Consider the following 24,885-nt stretch of genomic DNA (forward strand, 5'->3'; position numbering starts at 1 on the left):
AATGGATCAGTTTCTGGGAAGCAAAAAAAAAAAGAAAGAAAACTGAGAATTTATTATTAAAGAAAGAAATAGAGCCAAGGTGAAGAAAAAAAAAAAGGCCTCACATCTCCTGGCCAGGTGCTCCTTGCATATAAATGTTTCAAGTTAAGCTTTAAGATCAAGGGAAAGTCTGTAGGGAGCCTTGTTTCCTGGAGATCTGCTTGCTAGAGCTGCTCCCGAATACAGGCTGCCCATTTTTATTTGGTTATTAAGGATTAAAGGGGGCAACGATTCTGGAGTGGTAGTTTCTGGGTTTCTATTAAACTTTGCCCAGGATAGTGAAAAGCATGTGTCCATGGGAGGGTTTGCATATATATTTTGGGGCATCAGCTCACCTTCTTCCTTGTCACCTCGTGTGTCTGTTTAACATGAAATTGCCCTTCCTCTCATGAGCTCAGACTGGAAAAAAGCTGCCTAGTTGCAATGATTGAGAATCTCTGGGCCTCTTAGAAATCCTGCTTTTCACAGGAGTGTGGAGGGAAGATGAAAAGAATTTCACATTAGGTGGCTGGTTGCTCCAGATACTGCGGGGAAATTACCTCGGAAAGCTACTTTCTCTTGCTCAAGTTCTCTGCGCTTACAGCGTCTGAATACGCAATCAGGAAAGCAGGCCATCATTCTATGTCTGTATTTTACATTCTAAAATGAACTAAAATTTAGTTAACGTTGAAGTAAAAAAATCATTAGTTTCATAACAAGTCAAGAAAACAAAAGTCTGACTGGAATTACTTTTGTCAAGTTGCCAAGAAAGTTTAGTAAAAAAATGACAACCACCTTAACAGAATGCCTTGCAACTATGGAGGGTATTTTTATTATAGGGATCTCATAGTTTAGGGAATGAACGCCTATTTCAGCAACAGTCATTAAAGGTACCAAAGAACAGCCTGGCCTTCAAAACCAAGAATAAACCAATTACCTGATTTAATCAATTTAATTATTTAATAATTCAATGTATTAAAAATGGAGCCGGGGGCCTGCAAGGGTAATTCTAATGGTAGAATTCTTACCTGCCATGCAGAAGACCTGGGTTCGATTCCTGGCCCATATGCTTCCCAAATAAACAAACAAACAAACAAACAAAGCAACCAAACAAAAAATAATTTCAGCAAACGGTGCTGTAATAAGGGGATATTCACATGGTAAAAGAATGAAATGTGATCTCCGCCATACAGCATACCAAAAAAAATAAATAAATAAGATGGAGCTGGGAACTCAGGAGTTTATAAAGATTTATACCCTCTGTAATCAACAGCTTTCAACCCCACAATAACCCCAGAAGTTTCAAAGTACAGACCAAAAGCTTCAATCCAAGGAAGGCAAAATGACTTGTCCTATGTCGTGTGGCTAGTGAATCAAAAAGTCTGGAATGGAGCCTTTATGTTTTGACCCTGATTCTTGTGATGTTTAATAGCCTGATTGCAGTTTCAATATTGCACATTTTGCTTCAACTAATCCCAAGTTTTGTAGCAGTGAAATAGGCCATAGAATAATATTGGTAAATACACTTCTGGAGCATTGTGTCCTATCGTATGTTTTTGATTGAACTTCTCATATGCTCAGAGACTACTTTATATGATCAGCTTATAATTTCATGTTCACGACTGTTCAATATCATGGCTGTATTTGTTAAAAGTTGTGATTAATAATTGTATGCATGTAATCGTTATTATATAACAATGAACACAGTTTAAGATTAAGGACTCAAAGTTTCACTTAGTGGTTATGGCAATCTCTTGCTAAAAAAGTGAACTTTGGTTTGAGATGGAATAAGAGCCTAGAAATGAAGATTTTTGAATGCTTTAATGTTGTGTATGGAAATCCTTTACTTGCTCCCACTCTGCTTTGAAAATGTTCCCAAATGCTGCCTCTTCTGCATTCTGTGTTATAGAATGTGTTATAGAGGCTGTTAGAGAAACCTTGTTCTGGAATGGCCTTGTTCAGAGCAGATGACATTCCGCTTTATTTATTCTTTGATTATACGGTAAGAAAAAGTCATCATATTTACTGGGCAGGGGAATTTGGGGATGTTGAGTTTAGTGATGTTCAGTTGGTGGGATTTGCCTCACTTCACAGCCTCCGCCCAGATCTACGAGACACCGTCCTTGGGCATGCAGCAGGGTTTCACCCAGCTCCTACCATGTGTGGGTAACTGAGCTGGTCCATGGCCCCCAACAGACAACTAGGGAAGTGAGATCACTGACTTCAAGGAGCTCCAGGTCCACAGAGACACGTCTAATAAAGGAAAGGTTGAGTGGAAGTGTTAAGTGGAGAGTCAGTATTGCCTCAGCTTTAATTGTTACTTTCACCTAAACTAATGCCATTGCAATGAACTGATTATTTTCTACTAAAATACTTGTTGCCAAAGGTGAAAATTCGTTTGGACTAGGTTTCTTTCCCTGAACTTATTTATTATTATAACATAACCCTGCTGATGGTTGAATTGTTTGGGAATAAAAATAAGAACATGACATAAGGAGAATTGAACTAACAGACAAAACCCCCCTAAACGAAAATTGTGTATGGATGATCTAAGGAAATCCAGGCTGCAAATAGGTGTCCTTTTAGTTGTTTCTTTCTTTCGAGACCTTTGTTTTAGTTGAATAAGAACAACTTCGTTTCATAACATCAGATGGTTCATAGAGTTCGTTCCCATGAATTTTTATTTAAAGCATTTAGATAACCCTTGACTATGAACAAGTCAGAGCAGATTTCGTCATCCTCATTAAATAGAGGAGTAAACTGAGGCTTAGGGATATGCTCAAGGATAACAAATTTGTGGTAGAGATGGAAAATTAACTCCATATCCAATCTTCTTTCTACTACTTTCTTCCTTCCTACCATGGATTCAATATCAAGTATGCAAAAAAGTTAAAGGTGATCATCAGCTTTGTCTAGAATTTTTAGAACCTGACACGTCTAGGTAAGTCATTATTTTGGGAAATTAGTGACTTTAAATCACCCAACCTTCTAAGGAACCTGTTTCAGAATGGAGAGTGAATTCAGGACTTTTTTCCCAGCTTCGTACCTGAGGAGCTCTTGGGAAAATAATTTTAATGGTTATAAATCACTGGTAAATTTTGACTGGTATTTTTTTTTTAACCAAACCATCTGGCAGTTGTGTCTTATTTCTTCCTGTTGCCAAGGTTGGACCTACACACATTCAGACCTCGCATAAAAATGACACTGTCTGCACATTTTCACTACAAGCAGGCATTTTCAGTCAAAGCTTAGAGAGATGGGGCTCTCCCTGTCTGTGGCAATAACATTAATATTATCTCCGTACAAATGCTTGTAGAAGCATGAGGTTAAATGCAGAGCCCTGGAGATGCCTAGAAGCACACATGAGATAAGCGCAGCCATTCACAGAAGACTTAAGAAACTGAAAATTTGCAGGATAAACTTTTCACCATAACAAAGTAGAGCAATGTTGCCTATTCCGATATGAGATTGGCAGCTGGAAATAGTGACAATAAAGTTAGTGTAGGATGAATTTATGATACCAAGAAGTGGAGGAGATGCATACATGTACTTGGTCAGAATAAGCCAGGATATTATTAACTACTGATATAAATTTGGCCTTGGGGGGAAAAAAGCTGAAATCCAACGGCAATGAAATCAGTCTGGTTGTGGATAAACTAAGGAACAGTAGAAGTGACGTAAACATTTATTGCAGGACCTTTGACAAGACAGACTGTTGTGTTGTTGGATAGCATTTCAGAACTCAGAAGAGCAGAGGTTCAGCTCTGCAACCAGAGCTATAACTGCTAGATGGAATGCACTAAGTAAAACTGGCCTGAGATCATCCTCAAAGAAAGTGGTACAGCTGAGCTGGCACTGGGGACACCAAAGAAAATACTGGTGTCCAATGGCCTGTTGACCCATTTCACCCTTGTCCTTTCAACTGCTGTCAACTTAAGTGAGAAAATGATGACATGTGCAAATGGAAGCACACGGACACGTATACATGCACATTTTTCAATGGTATCAGTCTATTTCCCAATTGTCCTTCTTTCTCATGTATGGGGCAAATTTCATTGACATTTAAAAAAAATCTGATAAAGCAGAACTATCCTAATCTATGGGAAGGAGGGAAAAGAAGTCAGTTCATTGAGTCCAGCTCCTTATGCCAGAAGTAAGCTTGGAAGTTTGCCACTGAGGATAAAATTGAGCATTTTCAACCTAGGTGCAGATCTAAATACCTACAACTGTCCAGTCATGTCATGGACTAAATACAAGGTCTGCGTTTTCACATTTATTTTGATTCCTTGATCTAATTCTGCAGATAACAAAGCTGGAGGTTTCCCTTTGAAGATGATGATGGTGGGGATCAGACTCTTTCCAAAAATGTGAGGTTATAACCAAAATTTATCTTATTATATTCATCTTATATTGAAGAGTGTGTAATATATTTTTTAGGAAAGTAAAATGAACTTTAGGATTTCAAGCACGTGAACTTAGTAAAGATTTCACTACCCTATGATTCGTGTCTTACTTTTTACTTTTCATGCAAATAGGACCAAGATGATATTATTTCCAAATTAAGGGAGTTAGAGGTGGAGCCTAGAAATTAGAGAAGCAGAGGGTCAATCTTAACTTTGTATAGTAGCTACTATCATTTATTGTATTTTATAGTTGGATCATTTGCGTGTGTCACTGTTGTGAAGTGAGGACCAGAAGATTAATCCCACATGAAATAATTTATTTAACATCTATTGAATGTCAACTATATACTATGCATATGATAAATATTAAGAATGCAGTAATGGGGTAAGATGAGGCCTCTGCCTTCGAGGAGCTCGCCATTACACAAAGAAGATGCAGAAGCTGATAAGTAAAAATTAAAATGCTCTCATTGAGACATGACTAGAGTTTTCTGGAAATTCAGAAGAGAAATAAATAAATTCTGCCTGGAGGATATGGTATTTGACTTGGGTCTTGAGTAATTTTTGAATCTTCTTCTCAATTCTCTCCAGAACAATTAAGCAGGATTGCTCTGTCCTTATGGATCTTGCAGACTAGCTGCAAAATGACTGAGATTTCTTATAAGTGGTTATCACTATAGTAATTTCATATTTTTCCAATTTGAAAAGTACTTTCTTGTTTAAGTCTAGCAAAATTCCTGCACCATGGAAATTATCCTTTCCACTTTACCATGAGGAAGATGAGGCACAGAAAAGTAAGGAACTAGCACTAGGGTCTTTTATGTGGTGGAGCCCAAATTCAAGCCTTGATTTCTTTTGATTCCAAAAAGTAAAATTAATCTGGTTATGTAAATAATATATATTCATTAAGCTTGTTTTTCAAAATGGGAACATTTTTCATTTATGCTTCTGTTGAAGAGTTGGAAGTCTGCCTGGCACTTTTAGGGAAAAAAAATTTAGAAGCTGCTCTGCCGGGATAACCTGTTTCATCCAACCCAACATTGTGTTGACAACAGAGGCCTGAAGGGATCTGCTAAGAAGGACACAGTTTTCCTCACTGACATTAACCTTAAAGGTTAGGTGTGTACTCTCAGTCGCCATTTATGGCTCTGACATTCATAAATTTGGTCAAAACCTTTATGAATCCATTTTATATTCCTTGCCAGTATCTCTTTTGTGATAATGAGCTCCATACATTTAATATTTTCTGGATAAAGCAATGCTTCGTTTTATACAACCTTAACTCACTTCACTCAAATTTCTCTTCCAGAGAGGAGTTGAGAATTATTAGAAAAATCATGCTTGTGCTCATTTTACACATGGCGTATAAATTCTCTAGGTTTTTTTTTTTACTGGGCAAGAATAAATGAAATTGTTCATTGTATTTTCATTTCAGAGGGAACCATATTTTATTTAAAGATTAGGATTATGTCTTCTGGCATACGTTCAATATACTTTTTTGATGATACTAAAGCTTGCTCTAGAGTCCCCTTAGAATAAACTCATTTTGGTATTCATGATGCATATTTGCAAGTTGAAGGCAACTCTGATCTAGCCCTGGGGAAGCTTGAGGTAATTTTTGTTCTAATTTACAACTTTTAGAGAGTCAGTATACAGTATATTATGCTATATCTTTCTATAACTGATTATATGTGTTATATTGTGACCCATCATAAAGTGGTAGAGGAAAGATGGCCTGGGAGTCAAAAGTAGGTATTCTAGAGCCATCTCTGTACTGCAGTTTCCAAGTTTATAAGATTAACAGTTGAATGAGGTAATTTTCCTTTCATACTTTAAAATTCTGAGCTTCAGATTTAGTTAGTTTCGTTGTGGACTCGTGATTTTTATGAAACACACCAGTTTCTACCTTCTCTAAATCTTAACAGCTCTCCCAAATTCCATCATGAGTCATATGCTTTTAGTTATATATTATGTAACTATTGTTAAAGGTTTTTAGATGGATTACAGACTGTTTCCTTATATTCAGCTCATCCATTTCCCATCTAGAAATTTCTAGTTAATGAAAAAATATATAATTTCTCCATGCCCCACCCCTTATAGAAATAATTACCTTTCCCGCAGGTTTTTCTTAAATGTTGGGTTTATTTTAGGCTCCACAAGCTGGTTCAGTTTGAAGGTAGAGCTTGAAGGACGCCTGCTCTGGCTCTCTTTTGTGCTGAGTGGTCATCCTTGTAATTGACCAGCACCTTCCCTCATGTGATTATAAACAAGGGCCCCCATTTGAATCTTTGAGTTTGCTCAAACTCCTTAAGCATCCATCCCAACTATATATGTTTATTGACTTGGAGTAGCTATTTAAAAATATATATATATTTTAAAAATTATAACATTGGTTTTGCCGTGAGGAGTACACATTTAGTAAAGATAACTTTCTTAGCCCTTTTTCAAATGCTGAAGGCAAGGTGGTAGAGTCCTCAATTGTCTGAATACAACGTGACTCTGCTCAGCTAATGGACACTTGTCACACCCTATTTCTGATCAGGTCTCCGTGTTCTTCACCCAGAAACACTGGAGCTTCAAGCACACAACTCATGGCATAGTAAAAACACACAAAGCCACAGATATCTGTAAAATGGAGCCAAGAACTTTCTTCACCTCCTGGGAGTGTGTTGAGGACTAAATGTGGAATGCATAACACACCTCTGACACAAAGGGTTTTTAATTATATGAAAGCTGACTTCGTCCCTATTGTTTTCTAGTTCTCTAAGTCCTCCAACAACTCAACAGTCAAAAGGACTAGGTCACAGTGGCAGCAGTGTAGGAAAGTAACAGGACACTGGCTCCAAGACAACCATTACTCATGAATAGAGAAATGCTGAGGTCCATGACACATGAGTGAATGAATGTATCTCATCAAATTGACCAAACTGATGATCACTATTTTGGGAAAAGTTGCTTTTCATGGTCAAATTGACTCTAGTTGTCATTAAATGCTCATTGTGATGCCCCTCTTACTTTTCACTGTGTGACTGATATTAAGTGGAAGGTTCTGGGTCTTTCTCTTAGATAGCCTACTTTATTAGGCAATAAAGCTTTATGTCCGCAAGTTTCAAATCAGGGACCCTGTTCCTTCAATGGTTTTCTCTGGCAGTTGAGTCATTTCTCAGTCACTTTGTGCTGTCAGAGAGCTGGTGTCAAGAGAGTTCATTTCTGCCACCTCCCCTAGCATAACCCTTATAGGACATATATTCTATTCACCACCCAGTGTCCCCATGTTCTCTCTATACCATTTAATGTTAGGGAGAAGGAGTTGGGTAGGGGAAAAGGAAAAACAGCCTGGAAAAATCCTTTCAAACTCCTAATTTTACATAGGGTAATATTTCATAAGCTTTCTTTCTTTTGATGTCTCTAGAAATGAATTAAAATAAAAATTGTAGCAATTTAAAATGCTAATAGAACTGAATGAATCACTTCATTTCAGAAGTAATGGGCTATATATTTATTCATAAAGATATTTCATTCATGCTATACGATTAATGAAACTGATGACTAACAAGAACAAAAAGATCTTTAAAAACTTAGTATCTTTGAGATACTTAGTAGAAAGCAATAGTTAGACACTGGAGATAATAGTGATGAATAAACACAGGTTTTACCTTCATTCCATTTATAGTCTGACAAGGGAATCAGGCTTTTACTTGGAAATAGAAATAAAAATTCTATCAAGTAGAATAGAACGATAAATGTCTAGGGGAGATACAGAGAAAGTGCTGTAGGATTGCAATGGAGAGAGAAACCAACTACTACTAGGGGACTTGAAAACTGGGCAGGGGCTTTAAAACTAGAGAATAGAAAAGATTCAAACTGGCTAGTTGCAGAGAAGGCCTTATACCAAGGGAAACAAGATGAAAGGGCTTCTTGGGTTTGGGCAAAGGCAAGCAGCCATGTCAGTAGAATCAGAGGGTTGGGGCCTGAAAGAAGGATGTGGGAGAAGATAAGCCTGGAGAAATGGCTCAGTTCCCCTTCACAGATTTATTCTAGTTCTTCTTATGAATGCCATTGTCTTATCTAATAAACATTTCATCAATATTTTAGATTTCATATTCTAATTTGGAGAAGGCAGCGTTTCCTCTGAAGCCATTTCATGGTCTGCTAATCTGAATATAACTTGGCAGATAGCAGGATGATCGCTTAAAAATTCACTTCTGAACGTCCCTTATGGAGTATTTAAAAAAAAGAAAAGGTGGGCTTTTTGAGGGGGAGGAGGAGAAAGGTAGGTGGTTTAGGAGATATTGGTAGTGTTTAGTTTGTGTTTATTTTAAAAACCAGTTTATGCTCTGCAATTAGACTATCTAGGTTTGAGGTGTGACTTCTCTGCTGCCTGCTTCAATTTTCTCAGCTCGAAAGAGGGGATAATAATAGAACCTAAGATGCATATTCTAAAAAGTGAAGGATCTTTTATTTCATAGGGCAAGATATCCAGAAGGAAGGCATTTTTAAGGTTAAGTCAGCAGTAAATCTTCTCACAGGGGATCCAGCATTTTTCCTTTTTCTCCTCCATGTTTTTAGCAAATTGGCTTCATCTTCAGGCTTCTCGCCTCATCATCCCAAGATGGGTGCAGGACACAGCCATTTCCTCCTGGTGTCTCTTTTAGCCAGTGAGGCAAACTTTGTAGAAATCCCCAGAAGATTACTCCTCATTTTTCAGTGGGTAGAACTGAGTTAAGGCCTACCTTGAATCAATCCCTGGCAAAGCAGAATGGGATTGTCATTATTGACTGAGACCAATAAAAATTGCTCCCCTGGCTTCTCTGAGCACGTGAGGAGGAGGTGGTAAATACAGACAAAACAAAAAATTGGAGCTTATACAACAAGGAAAAAGGGAAGCAATGGCTATTGGCTGGAGGCCAAGTAGCTACCTTTTGTATTCTTTTGAGGATTAAATGGAAAAAAAAATCCATGAAAATACTTGGCAAAATGCCTGACGCATGGTAAGCCCACAGTAAAATTTAGTGCTTATTATTTTTATTTGTATTTGTATTTAATATTATTTCATTTAAATGGCTTTCTTCCTTGAGTGATGTGTGCAGAATCACCTTCCTCTTTATAACTGATTTCATTTTACAGAGTATTAATTCTGATATTTTCCCAAAGACGTAAATAGGAATTTATCTGTTTCCTAATGTCTCTAGAATGTCAACACATTTTTTTCCTTCAAGGCACAAACTCTTCAGGGTATGCATTCTTTAGGCTCATGAAGTCTGAGCCTTAATAAATACTAGTTGGCTGCTACTTAGAAGCTGGGTCAGCTTGGGCCAGTTACTTGGCTTTTCCATGTCTTTGTTGATTTATATTAAAATGAGTATGACGCTGGTACTTACCTCATGGGGTTCATATGAACTACGTGAGATGATTCATTAAAGCAGCACTTAAAAGAGTGCTTGGCACATAGTAAGCATTCAACAAGTGCTAGCTGTAAGAAAGCTGGATGTCCGAGGTCTATGGCATGCCTAGCTCCTCAACATATCTTCTGAACCCAATTTGAGCCATTGCATCGCTGTTTGTTTAGATTAAGGTTTGATGCCAGATACATTTTGGACTAATCACATGCTTTTCTGGTGGATTCTAAAGAGAAGGCATAGAGAAGAGGGAAAGGGTGAATAATGAACACATTAATTTCACAATGACTTGACAAACTAATAAACACAGCTATTTTCATTATAGATACTTTGGGCAGCAAACAACAAAACCATTGTCCACCATGCTTACAGAAGCAGGATTACTTTTCTCACACAATAGAATAGTGCAGCTGCCAACTAATGGAAGAGATGATATGCAGTCATAAGATGGCTACTGTAGGTCCAGATAGTATGTCTGTATTCAGGAAGAAGATAGTTGTATACATGGTTATATAACTTTATATTTACAAATATATATATATATTCAGTTATATACAAAGAAGGGATGTGGCAGTTATATCAGGAAAATAAACACTTTCCCAAACCTCCCAGCAAAATTCTGCTTGTGTCGTATTGGACAGATATATACGGCATGCCCATAGACGCTTCAAGAGAGGCTTCAAAAGTGAATATTTGGTTTTTCCTGCCCTTTTCCAGGACAGAAGAAGGGAGAAGGGAGTTGGAAATGGGAATTGGAGTAGCCAAGCTGCAGTGCCTGCCATAATACCTTAAAATACAATCCTATAACCAATGCCTCATATTTTCACAAAGTCCAAAGGAGGGCAAGCAAAAAGCAGAAGTGATTCGGTGAATATAGCACTGTTCCGTAGAGTCCATCACTTGCCTAGGGAAGGACTTTCCCTCTCTAAATTCTGCAGCTGTTTTGAAGAGAAAAATCTCCACCGGTCTTTACCATGCTGAGTTCTCCAGTGTCTCTTTGCTTTTCTCATGATTAGCTTTGCAAACAGAAGAATGCAAGGCCTGCCATTTTGCAGGTGGGAGAGAAGCAGTAAGTTAACTTTTGTTTTAAACATGAAATATCCGCTTTGAGTTCTACCCTGTCACACTGCTGGGAAGTCTGAACCTTTCCCACATGCACCGTCGTAGGCTCATGCAGCTTTACTAGAAGTGCTCCACTTTCCTATCTCACAATATTTATAACCTTCTCTTAGAGTAGAAAATGGGCTGTACTATGGAGTCATATGAAGGTAGAAACCATTCAGGCAGCCTCAGTAGTAAAAGATGAAGACATAATTTAGATTCATTTGGTTGGAAAGATGAATGCAGATAAAAGCCCAGGAAACAGGAGCCAAATGCCTTGGCCCAGAAAGCAGACTGGTGATGGAGTTGGCTGTCGGCCACAGGAGCCGTTCCCCTCTGCTGAGAGTTTGGTTCTGAGAAGCAGGGAAGGTCTGCACAGGGTCTCTGTCCTAGTGCTGTGCATGGAAGGGGATGGCTGAATGATCCTGCTGGGGAAGTTGGGGCAGGCAGAAAGTGCTTCAAGAGGGTATGAAACAGAAAGGAGGCAGCGTAGGAGCTGGGGAGGCTTCGAGAGTTGCACAGTCAAAAATAGCTTTAGGCCACAGTGGTCAAAAAAAACTTTTCAATTGTGCCCTTGCATTTAGAAAGACAACCCAGAATGTGCTCATCCTTCTTAGTATTGAAACATCATATTTAACTAGAAAATATCTCTATTTGAAATAAGTGGCAGAATGCTAGTGATACCGCCTTGGCTCTCTGTGACATTTTGCTGGAGCAGTGTCATTCTGTCTACAGAGATCAATTCGCTAAACATTGACTAAGTGAATGTTATGGGCCAGGCATTATGTTAGTGTCTGAGTTTAATAAGATGAAAAAGACAAGGAACCACCCTAGAGTGACTTACAGTGTAGCAGTGATTCTCAACCCAGGGGCAATTTTGTCCTCCACGGAATGTTTGGCAATGTCTGGAAATATTTGAGATTGTTATGCCTGGAAGGTGCTCCTGGGAACAGTGAACAGAGGCCAGAGATGCGACCAAACATCCTACAATACACAAGGCAGCCCCCCACAACAAAGAGCTAACTGGTCCAAACTCTCAATCATGCCAAGGTCAAGGAAACCTATGCTTTAGTGAAGGAGACACAATGCAAAGAACTAAATAAATGAAAGGAGTCCAATTGTAGAAGTGCGCATACAAGGCTAAAAAGTATCATAGAGGCAGGATTCATAAATTCTATCTAAAAGAACCCATGAAGAATATGTAACTTATATAAGGTTGTTTATGAGTTTAATGAATGTTTACAGGTTTGCCAGAAGATTGGGGTGAGAGGACCTCATTGTGGGATTGCATAAAGAAGAGAAGATGAGACTATAGGCAGAAGCCTGAGAGCTAAAAAGACTTCTGCATGATGTGAAAAATGCTGAGAAATGATTCTGGAGGGGAAGACAAAACAAGATTATTAAGGGCCCAAGAAGCCAGTCTGAGTAGCTTCAACTCAGTTCTATAGCTAATAGGGACAATTGATGAGTTACAAGCAAATGAGTGATATAACCAAAAATTTAGGTAAGAAACAGCTATTATACTCTGACATAAATTGAGAAGGATTAGGGTGGCCCTATCAACCTAATCACTAGCATTCTTCCAGTTCTCTTTCTCACTCTCTCTGACACACACACACACACACCCTTGATGACAATATTCCTAGAAATTTCTGTACTCTATCTCTATGGAAGACAGAGTGTTAAGGTTGTCTGTGAAGAGATCTAGGTTAGATAGGAAAGTGAAGCCAGGGAGGCTAGTCACCTGGGAATGTGCAGGGGCACTGATTGCTTAGAGATGTATTTGAAGTCAAACAAACAAACAAACAAAGCAGATTTTTGGGGAATAAGATCATGAGAAAAATGAAAGATAGAAGGTTGGGGCAAGAGAGTGAGATGTTGGCTTTTTAAGAGTTTTGATGTAGAACAAATCCAGTTGAGACAAGGTACCTGGCATGACTATAAATGAAATAGAGGGTGGTTGATGGCCATTGGATTTGAAGAAAATAATAAGCTGCTGGGTTGTGGCTTATCCACAGGGCTATTAAAGGTGACTGAGATGACCTCGGGATTTGACTTGAAGATGAAGAGTTTGAAGCAGGCATCAAAGTGGTCCGTGAGTATGAGGGAAGTGTTGGAAGATGACAATGATGAAAGGGCATAGAAGATATCCAGTGGCTTGATTTGCAGAGCAGGAGGAAGTTTCACAACATTGAGGATGAGTAACTCTCCGGAAACAGCAACCGGAACTAGAGAATGTCAAACGTCTTAATGAATTGTACTGAGATGGCCCCATGGAAAGCACTGTTCTCATCAAAGTGCCAGAAGTAGACAGTGATTGTGCAGTGAAGAAAATAAAAATATTGGAAAGTTAATTTAACATGGAATGGGAGCTTCAAAAGATCATAGTTGAAAGTTGTTTTGTTTTGTTTTCTAATGAAAATGGGAGCAACAGATAGAATAAAAGAAACATAGGTCAGTATTGGGAAAGCGCAAGATAGAGGAAAGATGGCTAGTGAAGCTTTCATTTTGGTCACTCATCAAGAGCAATGGTAGTGTGAGATCCAGTAGAATGAGTTAGCCACAAGTTTCCAAATAAACCTCTGGTGGTAAGTCCAGGTAGAGTCAGAATGGACTGGTGCCTATCCCTGAGCATGCAGGCTGTGCACTTCTCAACTCTAAAAGGGCATCCTTTACATTAATATTTACACAAATTGCAGTGTCACTGTTGCCTATTACAATGCATGCTACTGTAAAGGTTTTCTTCTCTAAACTAAATTCCCTGAGAACAGGAGCCACATCCTCTTATTCATATACATCTCCCTCAGTGCCTTAGAATGTGATACAAAGTAAGCACTCAATACATAAATGAATGAACTAACTCCTACTTGTAATAATATAATTGACAGTGAATTCATGGGGAAATCTTTGGAAATGAAAGACGTCAGTCTTGAAAAATAGCTCAAGATGTTTGAAAATGTGGGGAAACAGCTGAAGGATGTAATATGCTTATGATTTAGATATTAGCTTAACTCTATAATGCATGCCTCTCTCTTACAGCATCAACTTTTCTACTCTCTTACAGCATCAACTTTTCTACTTGAGTGTTTCTAAGAGGTTGCAAAAAGTTTTTTTTTCAGAGAGATGTTTGAAGATAAGCTTCTGGGAGACAAGATTTTGTGGGGTTGTTTTTTTCTTCTTTTCTGTTTCTGCTCCCTTCTTTTCATATTATTGTAAATTTTATAGTCAGTTCTGTTTGGTTGCACAAGTGTATTGTTTTCCCATCATTATCTAAATGGGGGAAATTGAAATGCCTGTAGCAATGGCTCCTGGGAGGTAAGAGATGTGGTGAGTATTAGCGAGGTAATCCCAAAAGACATAAACCACTTACATGAATTTATCCAGATTATATGAGAAATGGCAAGGAAAAATGTCCTTGGATTACATATTTCTGAATTTAAAATGTCAACATTTTCCAAAAGATTAGAATTATGCATCTGTTAGACACATTTTGCTGCAAGAAAGCAGCAAATCCATATCAATGTGGCTTAAGCAATTGATCTCCTTTTTAGACAAGTTGGAGATAGGGCTATGCTTAACGATTCTGAAGTTCAGGGACTTCACGATGGATCTGAGTTCTTTCAGTCTTTCACCTCTGCCTTCCATCACACGTCAACAAATTCCTTTATGGTCAGAAGATGGTAGATCTAAGCATAATGTTTTTTCATTTATCCAACAAACATTTATTGAGTGAGTATTATGTGCCAACATTGTTCTGTGTAAATACAGTGGGACTTTGTGGACCCAGTGGAATAAGTTCACCATGAGTTTTGAAATAGATCTCCTGCTATTATCAGTTAGGAGACCAGTTCTCTGCCTTCATTAAACTTATGGAGAACAGAGATCGAAAAAAAAGAGAAAACCGATACGTAATATATCAAGTAGTTGAAAGTACTGTGAAGAAAAATAAAGCAGGGCAAAGGAATAGAGAATGGCTAAAGGGCTTTATAACTACATTTCATAAGTGGTTATCAACAATGTCTTCTTTGACTTTAACTAAAGATCTGAAGGAGAGAGGGGAGTGTGCGTAGGAATGTCCGGGCAAGCACATAGACCCTGTGGTGGGGAACATTTTGATGTGTTTGCAAAACAGCAAGGTTGGCATAGCTGGAAAGGAGAGAGCAAAGAGAAGCCTGGTAGGGAAGGAGATAACAGGGGTAGGCAGGGGCCAGATAATAAGGGCCTTCTTGGTCATGATTAGAATCTTGACATTTATCATCAAATGGGAGGGCTTTGTGGATTTGAGAAGGGGATGATTCATATTTATAGAGGATCACTATGCTTCCTTTATGGAAAACAAACTGTTAAGGGGGTGAGAGTGGAAATATAGAGTGAGATCAATATGCTAGTGAATTCGCCCAGGTGAGAGATGACTGGATTATAGCAGTGGAAGGATAAAAAGTGGTCAGATTCAGGACATACTCTGATGTCCTCACACATCATCATCCAGAGACAGGAACAACAGAATATCTCTCCAGGGTCCCTTTTTAAAACTGAGGAAACATTTCCCAGAACCTTCTCAGTTGACTTCCCTTGGTTTTCATTTGTCTGCATGGTGTCTTAGCTCTAAACCAATTACCTGGCAAGAAGAATGTAACTGACAGCGTATGGCTCTGACCAACAAAAATGTGTTCGGTGCTATAGAGGGCTCAGACTTCCCAGGAGGACTTGGCCACTGGAGGAGAAAGAATAAATTTGAGGGTCTTTGTGGTCCAGTACAAAATATGGAGTACCTTGTTCAACAATTACTAAGAATTTCAAGATGGTGACAACAAAGCATTAAACTAAGGGCAGGGTCCCATGCAATGCATATCCATAAAACCAGCTCTATCTACCAGCAGAGAAGTAAAAGAATGGCTGTTGGATAATAACCCAGAGTTTTTCCTCACATAAATTATTTTCTGGGAGTAATTTATGAAATCTGGGAGCAGCATCAAACTTTTCAGGTCACTGAGTTCTTGGTTAGTGCCTTCCTAGTTAGATGGAGAAATTAGTATTTGCTTAACTTATAGGAAGTAATTCCATCTAATTTTTATTCTTCTTTCACTGTTAACGCATAGGGGTGAATCCCTTGATCATGATCTCATAGGGAACTCATCTTCTAATCCACTTTCTAACATAATTCTAATCCTTCTAACTCCTGACCAACTGACTTTTTGGAGTTTTTGCTTCTCTCCTTAGACCGGCTGCAGCTTCTCCTCCATGCTGTGATTTGCAGCCATGCTTTGATGATGCTTTTGGGGCCTAACAGGGTACTTCCCTCTAAGGATAGAACTTTACACTGTGATCAGAATTCCTGAAGTGTTCATCTCTCAGCACCCGCATATCCTTGTTTCAACAAGTTTTGGGGTTGGGTTTTTCTTGGCCACCACATTACAAAGCTATCACTGAAGCACATGCTATTTACCTCCTCAGGGGGAAATCGTGACAGTTGTCTTAGAATTTATTACTTACCAGAGTCCCTTCACAGCTTCCGTAGAGTTTAACTATATTAACTTCTGGCTATAGACACCCAGGAGATGATTCCTTTAGAATGAGAACAAGCCCAGCAGCTTCCAGGCAGGGAAACCTAATTCTATGAGGTTTGGATTTGCTACGAGAATTCAGCTTTTTTGATAACTTCAATTATCACTGACCATTGAGAATTATCTAAATACATTCAAAGGTATTTGGAGAATAGTTTTTCACCTACTCAATGATCAGTATGGATTAATTAGCACAAAAAAGATTTATATAATCATATCTATGTTGCATTATTTTAGAATTTTTGATGAAGCCTTTAATTTTTCTTCCTGAAGCAGATTATGCCAACTCAACTACTTTTGCTTGGGTGAATTTTTTTCTTGGCACTGAATACAACCTTCTAATCCCAGCTGTCACTTATGACAAATTAGGATTTCCAGGCCCACAAATGCAGATCACGCAGGCCACATGTTCCAGAGATGGAGAATGTGATTTCTCCCAGGGGCCGGATATGTAGCCCATTAGATCATCTCACACTCTGAGAGAGTCTCCCCTTTCCAGACTTACTGAGCATCCTTTGATTGTACAGCCTCTTTATCTCTGACCTCTAAGCAGGGTCATTGTTATAACATCCAAGAGAAAGCTTTCAGGAATGAATGAGTGCTCAGAGAAATCAAGTAGCAAGCTCTGTCCAGCTCAGTGATCATTTCTGACAATGCTGATAGAGGGACCTCTTCTGCAGTCCATTGATTTCAGTGTCAGGCAGCTGAAAAGTAGCATATTGATGAGCCTTTGTCATTACTTTGCCAAAGGTGTCTTGTCAGATAAAGGACCAATAGAGGAAACCAACATAAGTCAAGCCATCACATCAATTTTCTGGGTGCTGAAGGAAAGAGAATGAACTGTGATATTTAAACTAATCGATACCTATAAAGATACTCTTAAAACCCTTACAATAAATTGTTGTGATTTGCAAAAAAAAAAAGTAATCTGCAAAAAGAATAAAGGAAAACAGGCCACAGAAATAGAAGTTAAAGATTTCCATCCACAGTGATATTGAAGATTCTTTAAAAATATTTATTTTTGACTATTCTTTTTCAATTCCCAGAATTGGCTACTAGAACTCAAAGCTGAGAACAAAGTCACCATGTACTCTGCATTTTAAATTCAGAGAGAACTTCAGGTTGGAGTTTTATTCGCTTGCCCCAAAGGACTTCCTGAGAAGTTCCATTTCAGCCAAATCAAAGATAAGCACCTTTTCCCACCACTCTCATCCCACTGTCCACCACCCCCTGTTCATACAATGAAGACTGGAAAGGTGTCTGGAAATAATTCACAGAGGAGCACAATTTTAATGAGAGTGGCTTTACCCTCCTCTTAATTTCCTAGAGGAAACTGTGTTAGTTAGATTCAGTTGCCAACTTGGCCAGGTGAGCATACCTAGTCTTGTTGCTGCGGACATAAGCCAATGGTACGTGAACCTCATCTGTTGCCAATTACATCTGCAGTCAGCTAGGAGGCGTGTCTGCTGCAATGAGTGACGTTTGACTTAATTGGCTGGTGCTTAAATGAGAGAGCTGCAATGTTGCACAGCCAAGCAGCTTGGCATTCCTCATCTCGGCACTTGCAGCTCAGCCCAGGCCTTTGGAGATGCAGAAAGAAATCACCCGGGGAAAGTTGTTGGAACCCAGGGGCCTGGAGAGAAGACCAGCAGATACCACCCTGTGACTTCCACGTAAGAAAGAACCTCAGTGGAAAGTTAGCTGCCTTTCCTCTGAAGAACCAACAAAATAAATCCCCTTTTATTAAAAGCCAATCTGTCTCTGGTGTGTTGCATTCCGGCAGCTAGCAAACTAGAACAGAAACCAAAGAAAGAACACACAGTTTCCTTCTCTGAAGCTGAGAGGAGTGTGGGGTGGGAGAGGACAAAAGAATTCCCTATAAAATCTGTGGATGGCAGCAAAAATGGAGTCATGTTAACCACTTGATGTCTCGAACAATAGGATTTGCAGGCATGCTCTGACATTATGGGGGAAAGAGGACGGAGGAAGAAGGTGTGATAAAGACAGATAGATGATGCATGAATCAGCTTCTTGAGTATTGGAAATATGGAAACTATATCCCCCCCAATGGTCAAGGAAGGAGTGCAGAATGGTTGCAAGCGTGCTGCGGACTACTCCATGGTGGGGATATGATATGGTAGCCAGGTGAGGTTCAGCTTTTGAAGATGCATTCAAATTTCTAAGAGGAGCTGCTAATACAATCCCTTGGAATTGAGTCCATTGCTGCGGGACTCTTGGTGCTTCTTCCTACTCACTTTTACTTTATAGACCACATCTCCACAGAAAAGAAACTGGAATTTTTTCACTACCAAAGTGTGGTTGCCCATGTGAAGGAAGAATAGTTCAGACCAAAAAGAAGAGGACAGTCAGTTATCCATGTAATGTCAAGAGGAGGATTTTCTCCTTGTGGACTCCCCAAGCTAACACTGGAGGGAACGTGTCAGAAAGAAGGAGCAGGCAGGCAGAGAGAAAACTCCCAATCCAACCTTGGCCAAGTCTCTAGAGCCACAGGTCTCAAAGCCTTCATAGGTCTGAGGACGGGAAAGCTTTAACTCTAACAGGAGATTGATCTAGACCAAATATGAATAACTAAAAAAGACAGAAAATCATGAGATTTGATTGAGATTGTCTCATTGGAAATGGGTTGGCCATAATGCTTAAATATTTTAAGCTGAACAATTACAGTTTTATTGTTAATAGGACAAGAAGATTCATTGCTTATCCTCAACAACAACAACAAAAATTGGGATCCTCAAACCATTGCAACAGCAGTATAAATTCACATTCTAGATCTCCAAGGGGGCAAAAAGAGAAGTTCAAAAAAGATCTCTTTACCTTTCATTTATTACAATTTATTTTCTATAGGGTAAATTCAAAATGCATAGGCTACCCAGGCAATATTTGAACCACACACTGGAAGATTCATTCTGATGCCTCTTTTATGTCTGTAGATTATCTCTCCATTATATGATATGACTTCTTTATAAAACATTTATCTAGTTATCAAAGACGCTATAACAAACAAGTCTGCATTTCTGGAATTTCAACTACAGAATTAAACTAAGGTCCTCAGGAGCAAGCTTAGAATTTCTTGCAACAGGTCACTGCAGAATAGCAAGACTGACAAAGTGTTCCTGGACTCACAAGACTCTCCAGTGAAACGGAGAATTCTTGTTAGACCTGCCTCAAGGGGGCCCACTAGGTCCGAGCCACCTGGAATGTCAAGTAAATCCTCCAACTTCAGTGTCAACCCAACTGAGACCAGGGGTCCCTCTGAGAGGTTTTATGTGATAATGAACAGACTGAGGACCCTACGACGTATTGAGAGTCAAACCGAGCTCAATTTAGAACCCAGGACTCTCGTGTCTTTTAAGAATAAAGGCCAGGAGGCTTGAGAGGACCTGCACCTGCATGGAAATCCTTCCTCTGCCAGATGCCAGCATGCGGAAAATACCTCTGAATCTTCTTATCATATATGTGCAGCCTTTTGGAATATAAGCTTTAAAAACTCCACATTAGTGAGGTTTTTTCCCCTTGTGCCTACTAAATGGGTACTTCAAATCCCTTGATAATGAAGTTAATAATATCCTAAGATTAAAGTTCAGCTTTTCAGGACAAATTTTGCTTAAACTATAGTAATAGTCAATAAACTGCTGTCATCTTAAAACTAATAATGTATAAGAATATTTAATTTCTAAGATATTTACTTATTCAATTTTTGTTATAGCTTTGCTGTAGGTCCCATATAAGGAACACATTTTAAAACCATGTACTTTTGGATGCTTATTTTAGTAGGCTTGGTCTTAAAAACAAATATCATTGTTTTGTGCAATTTTATATTTTTGTCTTTATGGAATATTTTTCTATGCATAGTAATTTCTTCCTACAAAGTGGTAGTTTCTCTTTAAATCAATTATTATATCATGTAATGTGGTTTTTTTAAACCAGCATCATTCCTAGTATTCTGACCTTATTTTAATAAATAAATATTCTGAATTATAATAATAAAAGAGCAACTCTGATAAATATACCATAACTTTGTAGTTTCTCTCAATCAGGGCAAAATCAGTTTTCTCACCCCTTGAAAATGAGCTGAATTTGTGACCTGCTTTGACCCATAACAGATGGCAGAAGTGCTGCTGTGTGAGTTACAGGTCTGGGTTTCAAGAGATCCAAGACTTTCCAGAAACCGTGGGAATAATCCTAGCAAGCCTGAGCCCATGAGGGAGAGAATTGAGGTAGTGGGCACTCAGCAGCACCTTTGCTGTCATGACACCTGATTGCAAAAGCAAGAGAGAGCCCAGGCTGAAATGAATCAAGGCTGGCCCAAAATGCAGAATTGTAAGCTATATAAACTGATTTTGTTTAGGCCAATAAGTTTTGGGGTAGTGTGCTACGTGGCAAATGCTATCTGATACAACATTATATGATGTTTTAAAATCATAAAGAACATTTCAAATAAAAGCATCCTCTGGTCCTATCACCCTAATACAAATCTAATAAGTCTCTTACTTACATTCTTTCTGAAATTCCATTTGGATATTCTATTCTTCAGATTCTGAGATTATCTGGTTAAACTGCATTCTCTTGCTAGCATTCATGTGTGGGTAAGCAGAATTTCCTTTTTAGACACTAGCATTAATCAGCAATTGCTTATTTGGGGTCATCTTCCAAACCAGTGCTTCAGCTTCATGGAAACTCAACTGAATTTTTATAGCTTAGTCATGTCCTAGTTAGATTAGAGTCCCGGTTTGCTCAAAGTAAGTGGCAATAGTGAAAGAAGCAACATTTGCAGCAGCAGAAGACAGCACTGGCTAACCTAGGTAGTAGTTGAACAAGCTGTATTTTATTATTAACATTCATCCTTTAAAAATGCTGTCTTCTATTGTGATTCTTTTGGTCAACTCCATTTTATGGGGAAAAGTATAAATTTTTCCTGTATTAGGCTCTGACAGTAATTGTTTAAAAACAAAACAAAACACAGTTTTAAAGTGTAGTTGATTTTTCTCCCCACCCCTTGCCCCCGATGGTTGACTTTCATTTTTTAGAACTCTTTTCTCCAATTTTTCAGGAATTAAGTGGCAGGTAATCAGAGTAGATGAAAGCACGGGACGTGCTTAGCTTGACCCAGGAAATAGCTATAGATGTAGGAGTCTGGAGATTTAGATTTTGTTCTTGGCTCTGTCACTAATTAGCAGTGGTATGATGGAACAAATTGCCTTACCCCTCTGTACTTCAGTTTCCCCCATCTTCACAGTGAAAAAATCATACCTTAACTGACTCAGAGTGTGGCAAAGAGGATAATATGGGGAGAAATGGCCTGCCTCCAGACAGGACAGAGAATGGAGGTCCATGAGCTTGAGAAGTAAGCCCAGTTGTTCTATGGCATCCAGGAGGAGAGTGTGGTCACACACTCAGAAGATTAGCTTTTGTCATGGCGTCTCGTAGTTCATCCAACACTCTTTCCTCTCTTCTTCTACCCCTTTCGAAATAATACTGCAGGAGACTGCTGCAAATAGAAATAGCATTCGCAGATGGACCAACAGGGAACCTTGAGTATAAAGGTGCCAATTTCAACAAGAAAACAAAAGCATTTAACAGCTGAGGAAATCAAATCAACGGAACAAATGTAAGTGCATTGTATAAGTATTATTTGTGTCCTTATCAGAAAAAGATAATATCTTCATTGGAACATTTACAAAATGAACAGTTTCTAAGAAATTAGCAATGGAGGTAACGAAAATGTGGTTGTAGAAAATAACAAATCCTCAAGTTTGAAGATGTATATTGAAGGTCACACCCAGAGCCAAACACGATGAATAAAAAACCCTCACAACCTAAGCACATCAAAGTTCAAAAGGAAAATTACTTTGAACTCTGGATTCTAAACATGCCCTTGCTATCATTAATAGAAATGCAAGGACACCTTAAAAGAGAAGGACGTATTTCAGCGAAATGAAAAATGGATAAAAAGGATTGTGAATATATACGATACAATAAACAGTGACACGCAAGGAAATAAGCAAAGGTGTGGTTGCCTAAGTAAGTGTTAGCTGTAAAAATAATATGCAACAAAACCCCTCAATGTTTATGTTGGTGTGGGTGAGCAGGAGTGGGCAGAGAGGGGTGTGGGAATAGAGAAATCTAAAATTAGAAATCTAAACTCCAAGATTCTAACTATATATAGAAAAACACTTTAAATATACGTTAAAATTTCAAAATAGCCAAGAGACAATTATAAACACAGTATCCAGACAAATGGTGGAAGAACAAAGAAACAAACAAAGAACCCTCCATCAATGAAAAAAAATTAAAATAAAGGCAGTGAATAGAAAACATAAAATCAGAAGCAAGAACATGTCCAAAGATATCAGTAAGTCAATAAATATCATGATTGAAAAAAGAAAAAGACGAAGATTTTCAGACTGTACTTAAAACTATTTTTGGTTGTATATTGTCTACAAGAGACATGACCCAGGAGTGTGGTCATTAAAATAATAAAAAGGATATACCAGGCATTTATTAATGAAATGAAAAAAAATAATGTTATTTTAAAGCAAGTAGCATTCGTGGTGAAAAGCACTAAAATAAACAACTATTTTATAATTTAAAATTATACAATCTCTTAAAACACAAAGATAGTAATTAAAGTCATTGTTTAAACTTTGTAAAGCAGGATGGTGTGATGGTGGCACAGTGGCAGAATCTTCTCCTGCCATGCCAGAGACCCGGGTTTGATTTCTGGTGTCCGCCCAATCCAAAAAAAAAAGAAAAAAATATATATAAATTTATTCATTTTGTGAATTATTTTAACATTATTGCTCCCTCTACTTGTATTCCTTACCTTGGAGTTCCTTCCCCTCAGCCCTACCCCTCCCCAAATAAAGCAATATACAGTTAAACTGTGGGTTTATAGTAGCCTTGTACGTAAGAGGGAAAGGGGAGTGGACCCTGGTTCTAGTTTTCTTTCAAGGTCAAGTGAATTTGGTCTCCTTTTTATTGGCAGATGGTGACTAAGTATTGTAGCTTGAGATTAGAGTGCGAGGGCAGCATGTATGGAAATCTTACATGCCGTGTTCCCTAGTAAATCAGTAAGCGAGATTAGCTTACCATGAGCACCATGTCTTTACTAACTTGCTAAGTAGTATAAATAAATAGTATTTACCACAAAACTTGTTAGCAGGGCAATTTAGCTTAAAAGTTGTCCTGAATTCGGGTTAGTCAAGTCAGTTTGGATCTCCCACTTTTAACTTTTACTTTAGCAACCATTACCACCAATATCCATTGACAATACACTGAAAGCTTTGGTCCAAAGCAGAGTCAATGTCTTCTCTCCTGTGACTTAAAGTTCTGTAACTTTGTGATGTGTGTGATGATGTCCCAACTTCACTGGTTCTTCCAGTGGCAGCTTGGAATATAACTGTGCAGGTTCTTCAGGCTTTCCCAGTGAAGTAGAATGCTGCTCATAAAGCATAACATGAAATTCCAAGAGAGTCAATGGGAAATGACAAGAAATATAGGCTGACAAGCGTGTAGGCATCTTTTTAAAGCAAATTCTGTGGAACTTAAGCACCTGAGAGAACAGCAAATTGTTGCAGTGTGCTTTAAAATGTATTGCTTTTTTGTATATATGTTATTTTTTCACAATAAAAAAATAAAAAAGTACCTCCATAAGAAATAATTACTAAAAATAATAGAGGGAAGTAATGAAATAAAATAGAGTTGATCAATAAAACAAAAATAAATTTTTTAAGGGACAATCCCCCTGACATATACACACAAAAAGATTACTCTTTAGTGATTTCAATTTTAGGAAAAATAAATGAGCACTAAGTATGAATACACACATGATTAGGAATGTCTAAACACATATATAAAAGATTCCTGGTTAAAGATGGTGGCCTAAGAGCATATGCCTATCAATTCTCCCTCCCTGAATCCCCAATGAAATGACAGAAAAGAAAGAAAAGGATTGTAAGGGACACACAAATAAAGAGAACAGGACTGAGGTTCATTAGGGGAACACAGATTTGCCATATATCTGAAAGCTTGAGAGTAGATGGAAGAGAGGTGGTTGATGCAGCAGGGCAGAGAAAGCTAGAGTCCAGAGAGCGGATATATCCTAGAGAAGGTGCAGACTGTTCTGAATCCATTGTTCTCAAATGATGTGCACCAAGTCACCTTAACAAGCCTGGAGGGCTTGCTAAAGCACAGACTGCTGACCCTCACCCCCAGTTTCGGATTCAGTGGGTCTGGGATGCAGCCTGAGAATTTGTATTTCTAGCAAGTTGCTGCTGCTGGTTTGAGTACTACATTTAGAGAAGCGCTGCTCTGGGTCATCTCAGACCTTTGAATCATTAGATACAACAGAGGTTAAGAGTGAACTATGGTGCAGAAAAT

At 38.4% G+C, this 24,885-nt stretch overlaps 1 long non-coding RNA gene across 2 annotated transcripts in view; it reads left to right on the top strand.

Annotated features, from left to right (window-relative positions):
• LOC143666063 (uncharacterized) overlaps positions 1 to 24,885 on the top strand; it is a 116,269-nt gene that overhangs the window by 63,508 nt on the left and 27,876 nt on the right. For both annotated transcript variants that reach the window (XR_013167353.1, XR_013167354.1), the window contains exon 3: positions 21,988 to 22,114. This is a non-coding gene — a long non-coding RNA (uncharacterized LOC143666063). The remainder of the gene's footprint in view (positions 1 to 21,987; positions 22,115 to 24,885) is intronic.

The sequence above is a fragment of the Tamandua tetradactyla genome, chromosome 22 (genome assembly GCF_023851605.1).
Source record: "Tamandua tetradactyla isolate mTamTet1 chromosome 22, mTamTet1.pri, whole genome shotgun sequence".
Classification (NCBI taxonomy): domain Eukaryota; kingdom Metazoa; phylum Chordata; class Mammalia; order Pilosa; family Myrmecophagidae; genus Tamandua; species Tamandua tetradactyla.